Below are 17,346 nucleotides of genomic sequence, written 5' to 3' on the forward strand. Positions count from 1 at the left end.
ATTGTAAGATTGTAACATGCATCCTTGATTTATCTGAGTGCCAGTTAAAAATGTTTCTTCTGTTATTCCCTGGGTAATTCAAAAACATTGTGACACTTGGACTCCTGTTTTTTTGTGTAATTGTTGTTATATTTCAATCATATATTGTTATATTTTATGTAATTGTTGTTATATTTCAATCTTAAATCTCATAAGATTGTAAAATCATAATGATACTGTGTAATCAAGTAGAGTTAACCACATATTTACCCTTTCTGATGATTTTCATTTCTTCTTGCCTTTCAGAGCTTCTTTATGAATTCATTTCACTTTCTGTTGAAAAACTACTTTTTGTTTCTTTATATATATCTTTGGTATTGTTCTACTCATGATGAATTCTCAGTTCTTTCTGTCTAAAAACATATTCATTTCACTTTAATGTTTAAGAGCTATTTTTGCTATGTCTTGAATTCTAATTTGGAAATATTTTCTTTCAACATTTAAAACTACCATTTAATTGTCTCCTGGCTTCTCTTTAAGCTGCAAATGTAGTTGTCAGTCTCATTGTTGCTCTTTTGAAGGAAATGTTTCTCTTTTGTTTTAACTAGTTTTAATAATTTTTTTCTTTTTCCTTGTTTCTCAGCAGTTTTACTATAATGTGAATTGATGTTTTGCAGGTGGAATTTTAAAATAATCCCCAATGACCCTCACCCCTTTGTAATCATCTCTTCTTCTGTGTGGGTGGGACCTACGTATAGGATATGACAGCACTCCTGAGATCATGCTATGTTGTGTATAAACGGATTCTGCAGATGTAATTGGGGCCCCAGATTAGTCGGCATTGAGTTAATCAAGGATTAGATTATCCCACTTGGGTCTTTTAAAGATGTCGTCTGGGTCTTTGGGGGTTTCCCAGAAGCCATGCTGTGAGCTACTTAGAGGTTCAAGTGGCCTGTAGCAACTTAGAGTGGTCTTCCAACAGTCACTAGAAAAAAAAAAGGGACCTCAGTCACAAAACCATATGGGATTCAATCCTGTCTGCAATTCTGAAAGAACTGAAAAGAGGTGCCCATGCTACAGATGAGAACCACAGCCCTGGGAGACACCTGGATTGCAATCTTGTGAAAATCGAGCAAAGGACTCAACTGAGCCCTGCCTGGCTTTCAGTTCTGCAGAGCTGTGAGATGATACATGTATGAGGTTTTATGCTTTAAATTGGTGGCAATAGAAAGCCAGAACTTGCGTTTTCAAAATTTTGTTTGCAGCTTTTAATTCTTGCAGAGAGGTAATATACCTTTTAAAATTTGTGGATCATGTCTCATTTTTTTTGGAAAATGTCTAGCCAGCATGTCTTCAAATATTACTTCCACTCTGATTTTTTCTCTTTTACCTTTCTTGGTTTCCAAGAACCTGCATGTTAGACATTTACAGAGTACCTAATGCATTTTACATTTCATGTATTTTGTTCCAAAATCATAGATTTTTGTGTCTCAATCAAAAGCTCAAAGCATCCATGAGATTCTGCCACCACCTGAGTGGGAGGTACTCTCTAATTTTTGTCTCTTCAGCTCCATGAAATTTTGAAACATCTACATAGCATTTGAGCATCTTAGCAGGCCCTTTCTGTTTTGTGTCTTGGCTGATTGCTCCATGCATGCTCCATTTAAAAGCTGGTCCAGTGCTTCAGGAGGAAATTGCATGCAGACATTTGATTTGCTTTCCTGTGTTTCCCTTATTTCTGGGGTCTTTATTCTTTCAGAGCTGGCTGTTTGATGGTACTGAACTTCAGTTTTATCTTCCCAACTCAGTGAAGGTTCTGTTAAATCTAGGCCATAGTTATCTCTTTAGACTTCATGCCTCAAAGAGAAAATTGGGAAACGACTATGGAGGAAAAATCTGTACAGAAAAGTACAAATCAACTCATTTTCCTTCCCCTCTGGAGTCTTGACTTTTCTAGTACCTTCATTGATTTCCGATCTTCCAATGCTCTAAAATCGTTCAGTTTTTAATGTTGTTCTCCATAGGAGGGTTCTTCTAATATCAGCTGCCACACCAGATCTCAGCTAGTAGCAGTCAAAACAGTGTAGTAGGCATACTCTAAGTGAATTTTCATTTCTCAAAGAAGCAACACATAATACTCCTTAAGTACTGCTTGAGAATTAACAAATGAGAAACATAATGAAGGAAAAGTGCTCATCATTAACCTGAAGCGTGTTCATGATTCATGGCCAAAACATGTTCATGGTTCAACAGGCCTCTAAATAGATAGAAAATACAGATACTTTGAAATAACTAAAGAAGCAGATGAAAACCACCATCATTAAAAACGATGAAGAAAGGGGAGCTTCAGTTCAGAAGCTGGGACACAACGAATATCACCCGACCTCAGGTAATCAATACCGTGTGTAACCTGCCTGCATTGTATAGAACTTTGAGGCACAGATATACCTTTGGGAAAGTTCTCAGTGATACCTCTCAGTTCTGTCACTCATGCCTTGGGGCCAAGCCCTACTTTAGCAAGGAGAATTTCATAAAGGAACTGCAGTAAAAACACACGAGACATGGGGCCGGGCACAGTGGCTCAAGCCTGTAATCCCAGCACTTTGGGAGGCCGAGACAGGCAGATCACGAGGTCAGGAGATCGAGACCACCCTGGCTAACCCGGTGAAACCCCGTCTCTACTAAAAAATACAAAAAACAAGCTGGGCGAGGTGGTGGGCGCCTGTAGTCCCAGTTACTTGGGAGGCTGAGGCAGGAGAATGGCCTGAACCCGGGAGGCGGAGCTTGCAGTGAGCTGAGATCTGGCCACTGCACTCCAGCCTGGGCAACAGAGTGAGACTCCGTCTCAAAAAAAAAAAGAAAAAAAAAAAAACAAAAAAAACCCACACACACACACGTGGGTTGTGGAAGTCACATGGAAAGGGCTTAGACTATTAGTTTACCCAACACATTCTGTATTGAACAAATCATTCACACTTTAGTTTCAGTTTTTCCATTTGTGAAGTGAAGGTTGATGTGACAATTAGCACGGAATCCCTGTCAACTGCCTGGTCCATAGTAAAGTATGTCTCTCTCTCTCCCTTTAAGCATTGCCTTTTCATATTCAGGGGCTTGTTATATATTGACACCACTCTATTACTTCCTTCTTACATGTATCTGGCTTCAGTAACTTCTTTTTCAGTTTGTGATGTGTATGTGTGTGTGTGTGTGTGTGTGTGTGTGTGTGTGTGTGTGTGTGTGTTGGGGGAAGGGTTGGGCTAGAAAGGGATGGATAGTGGGAATTTATGCTGTGGGAAGCTACTCCATCACAATTCTAATGAGTCCAGCAGCCTATTCTCTGAGTGATCCAGGCAGCATTCATTATGCCCGCCAGCCAAGAGGGTCAACATGGCCCTGGAAGCAAAGGAGGAGAAGGTGGCAATTTCTAGCAGAGCAGAAGTGGTGGCAGAAGGATCACCTGTCTGTGGAGACCCTGAAATGATGCAATTACAGGACCAGCATAGGGTGAGATTTCAGGGGCACCCAGGCCAGGCCTTCGGAGGCCCCCTTGTGATGGGATGATTATGAAGTGCACACGCGTGCAGAGGTTCTGGGGCTGGGCCACACCAGACATCTATGTGGAGAGACAAAGGAAATAGGATGTTACATTCCAGAGCACGCCAGGGAGAATCATTCAGCTCAGATGTCTGTGGAATCAGAGGAGGGTGGGGGACCAGTGTAGCGGGGACCGGAGCTGGGAGAGAAACAGGCTGATAGGAAGCGTGAGGAGGCATCACAGTCAAGATGGCTAACACTAGGGTGAACAGTCCTGGGTGAGTCCAGACAGCAAACTGTAAAATCTCCAAATCTTCAGATTTTCCTCAAGTTGAGTGATGACTGTTGTTCTTGAACAGGAATATGGTTTTTAAATTTTTAAAAATTATTATAAGGGGCTGTGGTCCTGGCTGTTACAGGAGGGCAGAGTGTGACCCGTCAGCTCACCGCCCGCCTCCCGCCTTTGTCTTACGGGGTCAGAGACGTGGTGGGGAAGCCCACTGTGTTTGGGATTCACCGAATAACCAGTGGGTGGGTGGCTTTGGACAAATGTCAAACTGGAGAAAGCTGCCCCCCCGCAAATTCCTCCCTCACCCCTTTATTTCCTAGGAGCCCGCAGAATGCGTGGCTGGAGAGCGTTCAGAAGGAGTTGTATTTAGACTCCACAAAAGCACGTGACAAAGCCTCGTGACATTTTACTTGAAAAAATTACTTCAGATTGATGTGAGCACATCCATATGGATTTCAAACTGGCAGAGAGACTCCAAGCAAAATGAAGCAGTGGACAAGGACGGTTTTCTGGGGTGGGCGACTCCTGGCAGTGAGTGCTGAAGATGGCGCTCTCTTCTACCATGGAGCTTCCATTCTGTGCACCAGGCCTGAGTGTCCTCCGTGCACACGGACCCCAGGATAACGCGGAAGGCCAGAGTGGACCCACCTGGAGGACCAGTCTTCACCATCGCCACTGTGTCCCAGGAGGATGCGGGAAGGGTCCCGTTGCTCTCTGCCGTGTCCCTTCCTCCAGCATGGTCATTAATCTCCTTTCTCTCTGTGTCAACAGTAACAGAATCAGAGAACCTGAGTGAGAGGAGGATCGCCCCGAGGTCACATTTCTGTTTTAATCAGCAAGGAATTTATGGAGAGAGGTGCTGTCATTTATACCTGCAGCTATGGGTGCAAAGTCCCTGTAGCTATGAGATGGTTGAGACCACAGTAGGCACCTGCTGTCTACCTGCACAAGGCTGGGCACTGATTCCTGTCCTCTATTCCCTCAGGGATCCAGATCTTTATTGGGCCCCTCTGGATGCTGACAGGGCTTCCTACGTACAGGGGTGATCAGGCGTCTTTGGCGATGAGCACAGAGATCAGTGAACCTCGTCTCTCCTGCTGGAAGAGTGGGGCAGCCGTGTGGGAAACTGCTAATGTGGGAGTCAGGCTGACTCAGATTCAAGTACGGCTGCCTTATTGGCTTTGGCAGCTTTCTTAACCATTCAGGGCTTCCATTTCCTCTTCAGTGTGCCAAGAAAATAATGCATACTTGGTAGGAATGTGATGCAGGTTAGAATACTGCCTTACATCTCCCAGTGCCCTAGACTGAAGGTGGTACCTGGCACATGACCAGAGCAGGTGCTCAGTAAGTGTTTGCTGAACTGAACTGCACTGGTAAAAGCATCCAAAGTGCACCTGGACCCTGATGACACAGTAGTCACGCTGTCTTTGGAGGTAAAGAGCTCCAAGAATCACAACTAAGTTGTGTTTTTTTACCTTTGAGATCTTCAAGGTGTGCATGGTTCTAGGGGAAAATCAACCAGCAGTGGCTTGGAACACAAATACACTGAAAAGTCATCACACTGGGTGTCTGTGAGGAGCCCGGTTCTCTTTGCCATGGCTTAGAAAGGTGGATGGGATAGACACTTTCTTTATTTTTGTGTGTGTGTTTTTAAGGTGTTTGTTGCCAGAACTGTTAATATCACTGGCATTCTGTGTCAGGCAGAAGGGACAGTCAGACGATGGCCTTCATGGTGCACGGTGAACCTCATGGCTGAGCTGAGATTCCATGCCTGGTGTATCAATTGAAAGTGAGTTTACAAGGTCCAGGGATCCAATTTTACAGGATTATGTTCATGCTTTGCTTCATAATGGAAAACTGCCTTTGTCAGTTAAATAGAGGGTGGAAATGGTTTACGTCTGGCTTTCATGCCACTCTTTCCTCTAGACAGGGAGATGGTTTCAGAGAACACGCATAGCGTGCATCTCAAATACTTCAGAACACAGAGAAAAATAGCCCCATTCTGTGCAGAGGACAGGCAATCACAGTTCCATCTGTTAAGCTTCTGTATCTAGCAGAAACTTTAGATTTATTATCTCATTGAATTAATTTTTTTCAAACCACACCAGGAGTTGGGCGTTGCATCCACCTTACAGAGGAAGGTGTTGAGGAAGCCGTGGAGCTGGGATTTTCACCCAGGTCTCCTAGCTTTGGAGCCTGCGCGCATCCTACTGGGGTTTTGCCTTTTGTGGGATTGAAGTGTGCTCCTTCCGTGTTTCTCAGTCTTCAGCCTCACCCAGCTTTAATGTGGGGCTGAGAGGAGTGCTGGTCTTTGAACAGTGTGAAGCCCCAATCATTCCTTGTTTCTTGTTTTTCTTTGAGATTAGGTTGTTTCTGGCCAATTACACAGTACTCATTGCAGACTGCAGAGTACAATTCGAACACCTCGCTGAAGTATCCACAGCGGCCGGCACCACATCTTCCATTTCCCATGGATTATTCATGCGCCACACAGGGGCCTCAGCTGCCCAGTCCACTTAGTGAGGATAGTTCTTCTGCCTAAAAGAAAGAGAAGAAGCAGCAAAAAAAGAGGGCAAGTGGGACCTGCTTTTATTCCCCACTGGGGTGATAAATAAAGGCTTCTTCTCCTGATTTAGTTTAAAGAGATATAAATTTAGGCTTACAAAGAGAATAGTTGGTGATAGAGATTTTCTCAAACACACAGGTTGGTGTTACAATCAGAAGATTTTTTTATTTCGAAATAAATGATGCATTAATGAATCATTTGTCCTAATACTCTTGAATCCACCCATTTTCTTAGTCCGGGCTGTTGCCGTCCCTGTTGAGGAGTGCCCAGCCTCTCACCCAACCTTTCAGGTCCAGATGTCCTGTGGAGATAGGGTTCACTTTAGCAGAGACCTACTTTACTGTGCTGCCGTCATGCAGCCTTCCCGGGGTTCCAACCCTGCAGAGCAAATCTCATTCTTGGCCTAATCTCCAGTGCTCTGGGCTGTGCCCACCTCGCCAGCTTCCCTCTCCTCTCTGGGAGCCACACTGTGCCCCAAACACGTGGTGTGATTTATGGGTTTTCAGAGTCCTGTGCTCTCCGTTCCCCAAGGCCTCACACCTGGCTTCCTTGGTGCAGCCCTCTGTCTCCACTGCCTAGGGCTCCCCCACACTCCCCGGGGTACCCTCCTCAAGAAGAAAGGCCCCGCTTCTCCAGATACTCCCTGCTCCCCTCACCCAGCCTGCAGGGTTGGGGGTTGGTCCTGTTGGCTTCTGCAGCATCTTGTTTTTACCTTGAATTCCTCCCACCATATTGTAAGCACTCATTTTGCTGGACTCCATCTGGGGCAAGAATTGTCTTCTCATCAACTCTAGCACCTACCAGGCTGCTGGGTACATAAAATAGGTTTGCAGGAACTGTTTGTTGAATCAATAATCACTACTGATGGATTTTTTTGTTGTTGTTGCCATTCTTCATCCCACATCTATTGGGCGACCACCACATGTCAGGCGCCAGGTTACCTGACGCAGCCAACTCAGGAAGCAGCAGTGACAAGAACAAGACTGTGGCAGCTCTGGGCAGAAGGTAGGGAAGCCCCCAGCCCTGGGGTCTCTGTCTTAGGTGGGTTTCAGGCGTGGGGTACCTGGAGCTGGCCAAGGAGCTATTCCTTAAACTCTTAGCCTTGTAAGGGCCTTGAGATGATCTGGTCTGTATTTTTAATAATTGTTTTAGCAGTGGAACCAGTCCTTAAAATATTATCGTACATGAAACTTAATAAAAGGGCTGAAACTCTAGACTATTCTGGTTGAAATTGGGTAAGGGTCTGGGACTCTCACACACTGCATGTCTCTCATCCCAGTTGCCTAAAAATGGTTTGGGAAAATACAGACCTAGCCTAACAACAGTCTCTAAGACGGGAAATGACTTGTGTAAAACCACACAGCTAGAGGCAGGGAAGGCACTAGGACTTGTACCTGACTACCTTTAATCCAAAGTTCATCTTTTCAATCCTGTATTCCACACTGATTCCTCCTTGTAACTATCTATCTATCTATCTATCTATCTATCTATCTATCTCTATGTATCTGTCTATATCTATCAGTCATCTATTATTCATCAATTATCTACCAATCAATTATCTATCAATCATCTATTATCCACTATCTGTCAATCATCTATCAATGAACTATCAACCATCTACCTATTTATAATCTATCAATCATCAATCAACCAATTAATCATCTACCAGTTACCTATCATTTATTATTGATCATCTATCACCATCCATTCATCATCTATCATCTATCAATTATCTATCAACTATCTATCTATCATCTGTCTACCAATCACATATTATTCTTCTTCATTATCATCATCAGCAGCAGCCGTCTGTTTGGTTTTCATTCTGTGTCACAAAGATAAGCAATTTGCAAACAGGTGTCCTGTATTCATCCATGGGCCATAATTTTCTGTGAATCCTGACCTGGTCTTTGCAGGACTGACCCCTCTAGGAACCATGCTGCTAACCTGCAATGACCAGCAGTCTGAATGTCCCAAACCTGTTCAGGCGGTAAATGCTACCTTCTGCTTCCCCTTTTCTCATCTGACCTTAGCCTTTGCTGCATCTGAGCCAGGGACTCTTGATTGTCCCACTTTCCTTTCCAGTCCTTCCCAGGCACATGCTCCCTAGGCTCCTTCCTCTTCCCTGGACATGGTGTCATAACTGACTTCAGGTTTCCTTTGCATCAACCCCAGTCCCTGAGAACAAAGCCCAATACTGACCCTTTGTGGGTGGCAGCCTTGCCCCGTGTGCCTTAAGACCCTGGGGCTGGGTGGTTTCCCATGCACTTGCTGGCTTCTCCTTCAGTAAGACTCTGGGATGCTGGGCCATGGGCTGCTGTGGAGACTAAGCTTCCATCCACTTTGCAGTGCCTTGAGTGCTGGGTCTGTGGTGTGGGAGACGGTGAAGGGAAAGGGCTCTGCTCTGCACCATCCTTCTGGTGCACATCCACAGAAGCTCTGTCAGCATCACCACATGGCTCCCATGGTCACCCCAGGCAACTTCGTGTAACTGCAAAGGGTGGCGAAAGTGCGGAGGGCTCTGTGGGTGTGAATTCCCAATGAGTCCTAGAGGTGGAGTGCGTCATTCTCTCCCACCATTCTTGGCCGGAACTTTGACACGTGGCTCCCCTTGAAGACAAGGGGGCTTGAAAATATGGTCGCTGGATGGGCTGCTGTTTTTCAATAGCAACTTTACATTAGGAAAGGCGCATGGGTAATTGTTAGACAGCCAACAGTCTCTGTGAAACGTGGTACTCATCTGATGTCCAGTGTTTTGTAAACTGTCCCTTTATATATTTTGTGCATTCATTGGTTATTTTAGGCAGGAGGGTAAATCCAGTTCCTATTTGCCCACCTTGGCTAAAGTGGAATTCTCTTACTGGTTTATTCTTCATGCCTCTTTAAAATTTTTATTTTAGTGTTTTCTTTAGAGTCTGTCTATCTATCTATCTATCTATCTATCTATCTATCTATCTATCTATCATCTATCTATCATCTATCTATCTCTGTACTTTTAATTAATCATAGTCTACCATCCAATTATATAATGCCACTCTACTTGTAGTGTAAGATCTTACAATATACTCCTGATTTCTTCTTCCTGTCTTTTATGCTATTGACTTATATTTTATTTTTACATATGTTATAAACTGACAATGCATGGATACTAGGTTTGCTTTGGACAGTCAGTTATCCTTTAGAGCAATTAAAATGAGAAAATCCTTTTTAAATTTACGTTCACTTATGCCATTTTCAGTTGTCTGCAGATCTAAGTTTGCCATTTTCAGATTAAGTTTGCTTGAAGAACTCCCTTTAATATTTCTTACAGATAAAATCTTGTGGCAATTAATTCTCTCAGTTTTTGTCTCAAAAAAAGTCCTTTATTTTTCTATCCTTTTGATAGATGTTTTTACATGGTATAGAATTCCAGGTTGACAGTTTTTTCTTTGTGCTCTTAGTACTTTAACGATTGTAATCTATTGTCTTTTGCTTTGCATAGTTTTTGAACAGAAGTCTATTGTAATTTTTTGTTTGTTTGTTTGTTTTTGTATGCTATGTGTCTTTTTTCTCTGGCTTCCTTCAAAAGCTTTCTTTACCTTTAGCTTTCAGCAGTTTGAATATATGTATGCTTTTTTTTGTCTATTTGTTTTGTTGATATTTATCCCACTGGGATTTCTTTGAGCTCAATAGTTGTGTATTTTTGGTATGTTTCACTAATTTGGGGAAAACCTTGGCCATTACTTATTGAAATTTTTTTTTTCCACACTGCCCCCCCTTTTTCCATCTGGGATTCCAATTATATCTATACTAGATCATTTTCTATTGCCCCACAACTCTTGCATGCTGTTTCCTGTTTTGTCACTGTTTTATCTTTGTCTTTCAGTCTGGCTGATTGCTATTGACATTCAAGTCACTAGTTCTTTACTCAGATGCCTCAAGACTACTGATGAGCCCATCAGAGATAGAGAATATTTCTGTTCCTGCTTATTGCAGCCTCCCTTCCACTATTTCTAGCATTTATAGTTGACTCTTACATTTTTACATTTTTTTTGAGACAAGATCTCACTCTGTTGCCCAGGCTGCAGTGCAGTGGCACCATCACAGCTCACTACAGCCTTGACTTCCCAAGGCTCAAATGATCCTCCCACTTCAGTCTCCCAAGTAGCTGGACTTAGAGGTGTGTAACCCCATGCCGGACTAATTTTTGTATTTTTTGTAGAAATGGGTTCTCACTCTATTGCCAGGCTGGTCCCGGACTCCTGGGCTCAAGCAATCAGCCCAACTTGGCCTCCCAAAGTGTTGAGATTACAGGCGTGGGCCACCACACCTGGCCTGATTCTATCTTAGAGTTTTCATCTCTCTACTGAATTTCCCCATTTCTTTTTGCATATTGCCCACTTTTTACATTAGCACTTTTAACACATTTTTCATAGTTATTTGAAATTTCCATATGATAGTTTCAACACCAGGGTCATATTTGTATCTGGTTCTGTTGTATACTTTGTCTCTTGATTGCCTATGTATGTTTGCCTTGCTTCTTTGCATAGCTCACAGTTTTTGAACATTTTTCACAGAACAGTAGAGTCTGAGGAAATAGAATTTATACCTGAAAATGAACATACAATTTCCTTTCCGATGCCTGTCGTGTGGGTTGTTGAGTTAATCGAGTTAGTAGTGGCTCTTGCTCTGGATTTTGTTGTTGGTAGTGTCACCCCCAGGCTGTCTCAGGCTTCTAGGGGTCCCGTTTGTTTAGGGTGAATTTACTGGGAGACTTTTGTCAATGACTGTGCCACCTTCAGCTTTAGATCTTCCCTTTGCATCTGCACCTCAGAAAGGCACTCCTTTGTCCTCATTCTTCCCCAGCAGTCAACTGCATTTCCTTGTTACTGGGTGTCTCCAGCCTGGTGCTGGGGTGAGGGTGACGGCATTCCTTCCCATGCTGGGTTAGCTTCAGTCTCTGGTAGGCCCCATGTCCCTGCATCTCAGGGCTGGGATCTTCAACCTGATTCTACCTTTCCCCAGCAGTACAGGTGTCACACTCTGGGCCTAAGGTATTTTCTGTTCCTCTTTCAGGTGCAGTGGGTCTTCTCTTGCGTTCTGGAGTGGAAAGCTTTAGGTCTTTTTTTCCATGGGCACTTCCTCCCTTTGCCACAATGGCTGCCATTCCTCCTCTTCTGTTACTTGGTAAGCCTGAAAAAAAAAAACCTATGAATTTGTGTGAATTCCTTTTTTCTTTTCTTGACTTCCATGGTTCCATACTCTTGCACTAGCTCACATTTGTTCTTTAGTAACTTGTTCAGACTTTCAGCTGAATTCTTCTTACCAGCTTCTATGCTGCCCGCCAAAAGCAAGTGTTTGAGTTCCCTCACTCCTCTATGGCTGTTTCCTTAGGATCTGGGTTCGCTGGTTTCACTCTGACTTCAGCTCTCTGTTGGATTCAAGTAAAGATATTGTTCTATGGATTATATATATATATATATATATTTGTATTGTGGTAAAGGTGGGCATGATGCTATCTAGCTTTCTACATTTTAAGTGGAAGCCAGAATCTGCATTTTTTTTTTTTTTTTTGAGAAGGAGTCTTGCTCTGTTGCTCAGGCTGGAGTGCAGTGGTGCAATCTCGGCTCACTGCAACTTTCGCCTCCTGGATTCAAGCAATTCTCCTCTCTCAGCCTCCCAAGTAGCTGGGATTAGAGGCATGTGCCACCATGCCTGGCTAATTTTTGTATTTTTAGTAGAGATGAGGTTTCGCCATGTTGGCCTGGCTAATCTCAAACTCCTGACCTCTGGTGATCTGCCCTCCTTGACGTCCCAAAGTGCTGGGATTACAGGCATCAACCACCGCATCCAGCCTGCCTTTATATTTTAAATTACTAGTAGCTCTTTTAGTTCTCTCAGTACTTTCTTTCTGAGCATCCTGTTCTTGCAATATGGGTGCAGTATCTTCTCTCATAGGTGACTATTAATGATAATGTCTCCTTCTTAAGTTTCTTTTTTCCACTACAGTCTCTGCTTCCTGCAAGTTGCTTTTGCTCCTGTTTGATTGTTCTGGTCACTGGCTTCCTTGTTAGGAGCACTTCTCTGATGTCTAGAATTTCTTGACCATCAGCTCATGATTAAGAGTGATAGGCCAGCAATCAGTTTGGCAGTTCTGAAAGCTTGAGCAGAGGTGGTCAACCGTGGGCTTCCCTGCAGAGCCTCTGACGTCAGATTCTTGGTTCTTTCCTCTTTGGTGACTCAGAGTCCCAAGAGGAGGTCCTTCCAGTCTCTCATATGGAGAAATATGTTTGGCTGCCTCCTGGAAGCTGAGTGTCTGGTTCCAGAGTATTTCATTTCCGTTTTAAAGGGACTTTATGAATGTCTTTCTGGAATACTATTCCTCTTTCTTTGTGTATTACTCTTTTCCCAAATCTAGGAAAAGTTGTGCCTATTTAGAATACCTAAATAGACTTGAAAGTTTAATTAAACTCTGCAGGATGGCCTTGTTCCTACTTTCCTACCAACTTCCTAGGAGTGTAAGCATTAGACTTTCATGCCCAGAGCAAAGCCCTTTTATGTGCTTCTCCCTTTCAGCCCCAGTACTGGGTGCAGGCTCACAGTTCCTCCATATTTACGAAGAGAAAAAAGTTATGAAGAGACCGATTAGCCAAAGCCTCAGCCCTGGGCTCCTGGTGAGTGCTGGGCAGAACCTTGCTTTGTTTCTGCATCTATGTTTGTGCCATGCCGCTCAGGATTTTAGACTGTCTTCCAGAGACGGGGAGCTTATCTGCACCCACAACAAGTGATGGCAAATGGTCAGAGGAAAAAGGCAGCCAGAGCTGGGAAGACTTAGGTGGTGGCTCCGTGGTAGGGAGGAGGGGGCATTTCTCCTCCCCATCACCAAGTGCAGTCCCCTGGGGCTTGGCATCTTGCCAAGCTGTTGCACACCCATCATTTTGTGAATCCTCCCAATGGCCTGTGAACCAGGAGCAATGAATTTTATGACCCCCCACTTAAAAGTTGGGTACATTGAGGCTCAAGAGGAAAGGACTTTCCTAAGGGAGAGTACTTCCATGTGCACAGCAGAGAGCTGACGTCTCAAGGGCTTAACGCTGTAGCCGTTGGTGAGCTCTAGCCTGAGTTAATGAAGTGGGGCTTCGCCGACATCTGGGTATGGGAGGAAACTTGGAATGGGCTTTGTTGGACAGTTAACGAAGAGAAATCCTTGGTGCCTGGTTTGAGAAGTGGAGAAGCTGAGGTAATGGGCGCACCGCTGGCTGGCCCGCAAGTACAGGGCCCTCAGGTACCATGGGCAGTTCCCACCCTTGGCCGTAAACAGGTGTCTTACCGCCTCTGCTGTCTGTGCAACTGATTTCTTCATGAAGGTTACAGATGAGCTTGTTCTCCACTCTGCGTTAACATAACTTCTGGATTAGTAATACTGAAATAAATAAATTCTCATTGTGAAATACGTGAGAGGGAGGTGGCCAGGCAGGCGGTTGGGAAAGCAGGGCGACCTTGGACAGGAGCACCGTTCGGCTTCGTTCACCCTGTGACCCGCAGCCTCCTGCCAGCAGTCAGGTTCTAGCTGAGGTTTGCCTGCTTTTCCTAGTGTGGCCCGTACGTATCTCCAGGCACACACAGCAGACTTTCCTGGTTGCCCGTGATTGGCCTCTTCATTTGAGTTTCTTTGAAAAACAAACAAACCTGGGTAGGAGCCCCTTAGCATTCCAGCGGGGCTGCCTGTGCTAACCTGCTAGAGGATGTGGGGCCGCTGGTGTGCAAAGAGCTTGAGAAATGACCAGACAGTGCTAGGCTCCCAGTGTGGGCTGTCAGCGGCGCCGGCAGGATAATAAATCAACCTGTCTCATGTCAGGGGTCACCTCGTTTGATGTTTAAAGCATTTGGGCCAATCTAATCAGGCCGGGCATAGCCCATCCAAGCGTGAGCCGCTGCTGCCATGACGAGGCTGAGCTTGCTCTGAGCCGATGTTCCCTGACCTGACGGCTTTGGGGCCTCGGGACCAGGCAGGTGCAAAGTACAGAGTCTGGAGTTCAGGGACGGGAGCCTCCTGCTAGCGTGTGTCAGCCGGGAGAAAACCTTGTATTTGGCAGTGGCGGGGGGCAGTTACCAGTTGTTGAGCGTGAGGGAGACTTAACTTTAATGGTTCATTTGGTAACCCTCTTAGTGCACTTAGGAGCAGGGCCGGCTCTGCGTTTGCGGGGCCCCGTGCACAGTGAAATTGTGGGGCCCCTTGTTCAAAAAGTGAGAGTAAAGTACCTTTGATGGTGATGAAACAAGCTTTTTCCTTTGTTCCACGGTCTTGCTCTTCACAAGGCAGGTTGCTTTTATTTGATAATTACTGCAGTTCTAAATAAAAAAATAAAAATTTGGATAATCAGCATAAATTTTACCTTTCATCTTCATACTGTGCAATGTTAGTTTTAAATGTAAATATGAGGATTTAACTTGCACAAAGAATCATATAGTGACACGATTCGTATTTCATGGCTTGTCTCTGGTGGGTGCCATGGAGAGACCAATCCGCAGTGAGCCAGGGAGGTTGAAGGAGGGAGGGTCTCCCAGGCACAGAGCCAGTGAGGAGCGCTGCCCAGGCACCGGCATCCTTGTGAACCCTGACGAGTATCCGAGGCCTTCTCGACCTCTATGTCCTGGCAGAGGACAGGCTCTGGGGACCTCTCGACCCCTGTGTCCTGGCAGGGGACAGGTTCAGGGGAATTTGAGCCAAATATTTCCCCTCCACAGCCCACAGCCCCAACCAGAGCAGACAGGTGGCCATGGGATCTTTACACCTTCTTTGGGAAACAGACTCAGGACATGGTCAGGAGTGACAGCAGGCACCACCCTGCCCAATGCCACCCACCCACGCTGGGATGTGGGCCCTCCGTGCTGAGGCCCCCAGGCAGAGGTTCCCCGAGGCTTGGCTGACAGCAGGTGGGAGAGCAGGGGCAGGGCAGCCAGGCAAGGATGGCTGGGGCTTCGGAGCTGGTGGTCCAGACCTCACCCCAGGGAGGCGTGTGGTGGGACCTCGGGTGGCTGAGCCTCCATTGTCTTGTTGATTTCTCTCTTGGAACACAAGTGCAGAGACAACGTCAATAAACATTCACGATATGACAGCAGAACTGTTGGCCTTCTGAGCAGGTGGTGGGGCCTGCGGAGGTTGTCCCCATGCAGCCAGCCCTGCGGAGGAGGCGTCTGACTTCCAAAGTCAAAAGCAAGTTGCCATTTGTGATGGGTTCTCAGCCAAGTTGGAGAGAAACAGCTGAGAGAATCCAACACTCAACTGAAAGGCAGCGAAACATTCAGAGCTTAGGAGTAGGGGTGCTCAAGGAGGTGCTGTGTGTGTTTTGTTTTGTTTTTCTTTTTCTTTGTGGGGAATAGGAGGGAAGAGAATATTATCAGCATTTAGAGACTATTTAAAAAATACGCACCCCAGGAAGGAGGAGGAAGAGCCCCAAGTATGGGTGTGTGAGGAGAGATGAAAGGAAATGGTTCCAGGAGCCGGTCTGCTGGCTCCAGGACTGAGTGGGAGAAGGTGTGGAGCTGAACGCTGAGCTGTCTCAGAGCCGTGAGGAAGCATGGGACCGGGACACCTACCTCTGACAGCCCTGGAATTCCTCCATCAGCCTATCCATATGACACACACACGCCATTAACTTCTTTGTGCCTCAGTTTCCTTTTTTGGGATCTCAAGAAAATGTGGATTTAAGACAGTGACAAAAAACAATGCTGCCACCGCTCTAACACCATATGGCTGCCTCTGTCTTGGGGGCAGGGGGTGTGTCCTCCTAGGAATCGGGGCAGGAGAGGAGTCTGCAGATGGCAGCTTCCTGCCTGTAGAACCTGGAGCGGGAGAAGCCTGTGTCTAAACGTGGGTGTGTGGAAGAAGAGACCTGGAAGACGTGATTGTGGTGTTTCGCTTGGAGAAAGGCATGGTCTAGAAGAAAAGAGTGTAGTAAAGAGTCTATATTTGAGTTTCCCGGATCTAGGAAGCTGGTGAGGGAAGGGAAGAGGTGAGAGTAATGGAGTTTCCTGCAGAAGGAGCTAGGCAGCCCCCATAGCTCCCAGGGGTGGGACACAGGGGACGGGGCAGGCCTATGGCCAGCAGCATGGACTGCCTGCCCCAAAAGCTGCTTATCCTCCTTTCTCCACTGCAAAGGTCTGAACGCCTTGTTGCTCTTTTCAAGTGGCCTTGGCCCTGGAGGCCAATTCTGCACAATAAGATGAAGGGAGAAAATCCCTGTGACCAAGGAGACAATTTTTCCTGAATAAAAATGCAAAGCCTGGAAAGCAGAGTGCGTTGGTGCCGTCAGCCTGGTCTCTAGCCTGACGCCTGTAGGAGCCGTGGCCCTTGGGGACCACACTGCGGAGCCTGCCCTGGAGCAGCCAAGAGGGGAGGGCCGTCTGATCTATCAGGGTGCCCTGGCAGTCCTCCAGGCCTGAAGGGCCTTCCTTGGACTTCTTGTCTGAGGGGGAAAGTCACTCCTTCCTCGTTTAGGCTGCGAGCCATCAGGTTTCCCGTTGCTGGCGCCTGGGCTTGCTTGCAGCAGGCAGCGGTCGAATCCCCAGCTCTTCCCACAGCACCAGCCATCCCGGATGCTGAGAGGGCCAAGTGAGGGGCTGTGATTTGCATGTGGACGAATCAGAGGAGACCCCAGGAGGTGGGTGGGGGAGGCGGGGCCTTCTGCAAAGGTGAGATGTGGAGCTGAGATGCCTTCAAGAAGTCCATGGTTACTGAGAGGGGCCTGGGGCAGAGGGCAGATGCTAAATTCTCACCCACATCAGATGGAGTCTGGACATTTAGAATATAGCAAGGAAGGTGGTCCTGGGAGGTGGGGAGGGACTAGCGACCATCGGACTGACAGGGTCTCATGGAGATGGGAAAGTGAGTGAGGATGCATCCCAGGAGGTAACTCACTGGGGACAAGACGGTTTGTGGCGTGAACATGCACGAGAAAGAGAAATGAATTCAGTCATGGGCATCAGACACAAAAGG

This window comes from Macaca mulatta, chromosome 13, assembly GCF_049350105.2.
Source record: "Macaca mulatta isolate MMU2019108-1 chromosome 13, T2T-MMU8v2.0, whole genome shotgun sequence".
In the NCBI taxonomy this organism is placed as follows: Eukaryota; Metazoa; Chordata; class Mammalia; order Primates; family Cercopithecidae; genus Macaca; species Macaca mulatta.